The sequence below is a fragment of the Fukomys damarensis genome, unplaced genomic scaffold, assembly GCF_012274545.1.
Source record: "Fukomys damarensis isolate Sample0158 unplaced genomic scaffold, DMR_v1.0_HiC HiC_scaffold_15, whole genome shotgun sequence".
Taxonomy (NCBI): domain Eukaryota; kingdom Metazoa; phylum Chordata; class Mammalia; order Rodentia; family Bathyergidae; genus Fukomys; species Fukomys damarensis.
The window spans coordinates 30,304,310-30,310,053 of NW_022900927.1; the positions used below are offsets into that span (position 1 = coordinate 30,304,310).

At 34.9% G+C, this 5,744-nt stretch overlaps 1 pseudogene; it reads right to left on the bottom strand.

Annotated features, from left to right (window-relative positions):
• Positions 1 to 4,989: 4,989 nt before the first annotated feature.
• Positions 4,990 to 5,112, bottom strand: LOC117286215 (annotated as a pseudogene).
• Between the last annotated feature and the right edge of the window lie 632 nt (positions 5,113 to 5,744).

Genomic DNA, 5,744 nt, shown 5'->3' on the forward strand with positions numbered 1-5,744 from the left:
CTGTGAAAGTTTGCAACTCAAATATTTATAAGTCTAAGACTCACTGTACCTACAAAGCAAGACTGATCGGCTCAGTATACTTCTTCCCCCTCCCCCGAACTCAGGACCCTGTGCTTGCAAGGCAGGCACAGCACCACTGAGCTAAACCCCTGCTCGGCTCAACTCTCAGTGGATAAATAATCTCCATAAGACCAGACTACTTGGAAAACATGTAGCCTTGGAATTAGTAGTTATGCTCTTTTAATAATCATCCAAGACTCTACTCATTAAAAATAATTTTTGTCACCAAAGGAGATCTGTTTCTACTTACCAGTTGTTGCCCCTGCAAGGTTGAGAGAAAATAAGAATATTTCTGTTACATTCCAGGGTTTCTCATAGTGATGTCCCTGGACCACCTGCATTAAAATTTCATGGGAAGTTGCTTAGAATGGAGAAAGATTACTGGGATTCACTCTAGATCTACTGAATCAGCATATCTACAGTGTCTGAAGAAATAAAAAGAGCTAGGCATCTGCATTTTAATGCCTTCTTCAGGTTATTCTCAAGAATTAACATTAACATTTGAAAACCACTGAACCAGACTATAAATTTCCTGAGAGCAAGGACCTGGTTTGTCTCGTTTAGGATTTTGTCACTGACACATTGCCTGGAAGTATAAGATACCTGATAAGTATGCTGAAGAATTAGTAAAACGTCTCTTACATCAACAATATACTTCTGATTGTATACAAATATGTAAGACAATGAGAAGGCGTACCCTACAACTAGTGACTGAATTATATATCATGAATATATTATAAATCCAAATTATTTCTAAGATTACTTATAATCTGTCAAAAACAAGCCCATTATTGCGGTATTTTAATGACCTAAATTCTGCTGCCATGTTAGTCTTGCTTTCAGCCCACATTTCCATTCTTTTTTCTCAAATGCTAGTAGGTATGTCCTATATGAGAGCAATTAATTATTGTTGTATCAGACGATTTCGAGGTAGAACTATTTATCTATATTTAGCTTCGCTGTTCATTTTTCTGCTATTTCTATTATAACTGTTAAGTGAGAAAAATGAGTACGATCTGAATGGGAATGGGAGGTGCTGCTGGACATGCATATGACTTGCAAGTCATAATCCTAAAAGCCTCTCAGGATGGAGGTAGATCATAGTTTGTCTTTGTTTATGTTTTCTACTTGATAAGACCATTTTTAATGCTATTTTAGAGCAAATATAAATGGAAGTTTTGATTTGTAATCATACAAAACATTTGGCATTTACACGTGTGTGTCCTGTTTATTTCATCTATGCTAATTTCATGAACCTTTGAAAATCTTTATTTCTAAGAGTTACAAATCCTTTCTCCTTCTGTGTCACTGAGTCAAGATCTTAGGACCTTGGAGGGAGTGCTGTGTTCTAGTTCTGGCCTCCTTTTACCCACAGAATGAAAATTTTTCCTCTTCTTTTTGCCATTGAAAGATTACTAACTATGGCAAATTCTCTCCTCCCATACTTATTCCTGTCCCAGCCGTACCTGTGAGTCCTGGTGCTGTTCTACAGATCCACAAAGACTTAGATTGTTGAACCTGTTTTTTAGTGCAGATTTCCTTTTACCAATGTAAATTATACCCCAAATTCAAATATATCCAAAATCCAAACAGTTCTCCTTCCCTCCAGTGATATTACCCTCATCTAAGCATTTAACCTGCTCTGGTCTAAACAGCTATTGACTGGATTTTTTTTTCATTAATTTTATCGCTATATTTTAGATATACAATGTGCTGGCATTCATTTCTGGGAATTTGTACCTTTACATAATCTATCTTGTTTCTTATTTTTTTCCCATTCCCCTGCCCTCCGTTTAACTCCTCTACCCTTCCCTATTTACAGAGACTTTGTTTTCATTTTTTTCTTTTCTCATATTTATTCCTTTCCCTTCTTTCCTTTCCTCTACCGCTCCCTCTTCCCCTTTGGACCTTTTCTTCTTATTTCATATTATCTATTATACATTTTGATCCTTATTTACACTTTCAGTTTCTCACACCAGAGAAACAATTTGGTATTTACATGTGTGTCCTATTTATTTCGTTTATGAATATGGCCTCAGTGTGCATCCATTAAGATATAAGTATCTCTAGTTTCTCATTTATTTTTGTTTTTTTAAAAAACACATTTTCTTTATCCAGTCTCCAGTTGATAGGCAATTGGGCTGTTTCCATGTGTTAGCTATTACAAATTCTGCTGCTATGAGTATGAGCACACATATATTACTGTGGTATGATTCTTTTAATTCCTTTGAGAAGATACTCAGCAGGAGAGTAGCTGGGTGAAATGGGACCTCTAGCCTAGTTCTTTGAGGTATCTCCACAATGATTTCCACTGTGGTTGTACCAGTCTATACTCCCACCAACAGTAGAGAAGGATTCCTTTTTCCCCACTGCCCTGCCAGCATTTGTTATTGGTTGATTTCTTAATAGCAGCCGTTCTTTCTGGGATGAACTTGAGTTTAAGTGTTGCTTTCATTTGCATCTCTCAGATGACCAGTGATGTTGAACAGTTTTTCATACATTTATTTTCTGTTTCTTCTTCGTCTGAGAAATGTCTGTTCATTTTAGATGCCCATTTTTGGATTGGGTCTTTAAATTTGAGAAGTTGACTGGATTATTGCAATGACTTTCTTAGATTAGTCTCTACGCTTCTATCATTACCCTGCCCTCACAGCCTACCCTCAGCCTACCTAAAACTTTCTGTGTGTGGCTTCCAATCCACTCAGGCATTGGTCAATATCTTTACAATCACTTAAAAAATCCTACCTGCTGTAACATATAGTAAGCACTCAATAAGTTTTTATTGAGTTAATAAATAAATTTAAAGACCTCTTATTCTCCATGTTTTCAAATCAATAATCCAATTTTCACAAAGTTTTCTTTGAGGATATGTCTTCCAGACTTTTCTGGTCAACTTTCTCAAATGAGTTTTATCTTTTTAATGTTCTTAAATGGTGACAATGAAATGTGAATATAGAGCTCTGATATTTGTATAACCGATGAAGTTTATACCACACAGCCTCTATCATTGGATGTAATATATTAGCTCTTTTGGCAGCCATGCCATAACATTGGATCACATTTTGTTTCCAGTTTTTAAAAATTGCTGTATCTTCACCCAGAAACTGATGTTAATTCAAATTGCTCTCTTTGCATTTATGCAGTTGTGTTTTTAAACTATGTAAGGACTGACCCAACATGATCTGCTTTCATAGAATTTAATTATTTTTGTTTGAAGAAATCTGCATCAATTCCTTTAATTTCTCAGTTTTGCTGCTATGGCAACACTTGTTACTATTTATTTCAACCATTAATTTTCCCATCAATTTGTCCCCTTCATCTTTCAACTTGTGTATAATGTGAAAGTTATTTTATTTGGGGATTTCTTGGTTGATGATACTTACTAGATCAGTTTAATATTTCTCTTAATGTTACTAGTTCTAGAAAAAGTTAAATACTATTAGAAGGCCTGGGTACTATCCCATCTACTATTTTTATAGTCTTGGAAAACTAAATTAAATGCTAATTACCAACTTAATCATCTATCTAACATGAGAATTATGTTAACTTACATTTGTTATTCTATAGGGTTATGTTAAAATTCAGTGAGATCATGTAAGAGACAAAGGAGTATTGATATAAAATAAATGAACAAAGCAGGGCATGGTGGCGCACGCCTGTAATCCCAGCACTCGGGAGGCTGAGGCAGGAGGATTGCTGTGAGTTCGAGACCAGCCTGGGCTACATAGTGAGTTCCACTTCAGTCTCAACTACATAGTGAGACCCTGACTCAAAAACAAAACAAAACAAAACAAAACATAAAATAAATGAACAAAAATGGCAAGAGACTCTAAGTTGACTTATAATCAGACTAATGTCTTTTATTCTACTACTTATTTCCTTTAATATGCAGCTCTATAATATAACAAACTGGTCTGGAAGCAGGAATACCTGGGTTCTAACCCTGATTTTATCACTAACTAGTTGAGTTACTTTGCACAAATAGTATAGATTTTATTTCTATAATCTAAAAAAAATTGTTCAACTATATATTTCCTAAAATGCTTCTTGGAATTTTTAAATATCTTCAGTAATGGCCCACTAAGCTGGGCATGGTGGTGCATGCCTGTAATCCCAGCACTTGGGAGGCTGAGGCAGGAGGATCGCTGCGAGTTTGAGACCAGCCTGGGCTACATAGTGAGTTCCAGGTCAGTCTCAACTACACAGTGAAACCCTGTCTCAACAACAAAACAAAACAAAACAAAATAATGGCCCACTAAACAATAACTGAAATCTTATTTATATGTTTGTTTTCATAAAGGTACAAGATACATGTCTGGTGGCTTTTATAATGGTTAAGGTATTTATGTAGCATTTCAAATTAGAGGAGAGGCATAGTGCCTGTAAAATTTAAAAAGTCCTGAAACACTAAATTGAAACCAACAAAGTTTAGTTCAGATAATTTCAACAACCACTTGAGCTAAACTGCATAGAATTTTCTACTTACTGAATATAAATTGTGTAACTCAGACCTCTACCCAAAACCTGTACTAAAGGCATTAATAACAATAATGCATGTTGCTTAAAAATAGTGGATCTTTTCATATGAAATTTAAAAGATGCACATAATGGCAGTAAATTATTTCATCTTTCCTTAATAGAAAAATGTGTCATTTGAACTTTTGTCTAAAAAAAAATCCTCAAAAGAATTTAAAAATTAAGAAGAGAACCTAAATTACGAGCAATAGAAAAAAATGATTGCGACATTAATTCAAGTTCTTTTCATGAAGTTTATTTTTATTGAAAGCATGATTACTAAGTCTTTAAGAAAATTAAAATAAATAGTATATTATTCATTATCCCACTACTCTAATGCAACTGTGAAGTTCTTTTGATCAGTACTTCTTAATTATAGGCATATAATTGAGTTCTTTAACTTCTTGATAATCACATGATTGTCTTCTGAAATTTGACTTTTTTTTTGTACATGTTTGCAGCACATAATGATTACTTTTATTAAACTGATAAGAACAGATTCTACACTTGATCTTAACCAAAAGACCAAGAAGTGATAATGATTACTTTTATTGTGGTGAGTTTTTATGTATGCATTTAAAACAGTGAGATTTGGCTTTGCAGCTTCTAGGACATCACTTTCTTGCTTCCCTTGTATCTCACTGCCAGCTAGTTTTCAGTCTCTTTTCCAGGTTCCTTCTGATGTCCTCTGACTCTAAATGTTGAACTACATCAAGGATTAGTTCTCAGATTTTTTTTCTCTTTTCCATGGCTTTTACTTCTGTGTGCTGCTGACACTCATTTATAACTTTAGCCCAGAACTTCGCCCTTGAACTCCATACTCATTTAAACATCTGCTTACCAGATTCCTCTACTTGGAAGCTGCAAATTCCACATATCCAAACACATCTCTTGACTCTTCAAAAGACTTGCTATGCCCTCAGGCTACATCTCAGCAAACTTTCTTCTGAGTGCTCAGCCTAAAACCTTGAAGTCATTCTTGACTCTTTTCCTTCATATCTGTGATCTCATTTGTAAGCAAGCCTGCCTACCTCTGTCTTTAAAATGGGACTGGGGAGAGGTAGATCAATGGATATAGGCTGCAGTAAGATAGGAGCAAGAAGTTCTGTGTGCTATTACATAGAAAAGTGATGGTAAGATAATCCTGCTTAGCTCTATCTTTAAAAATG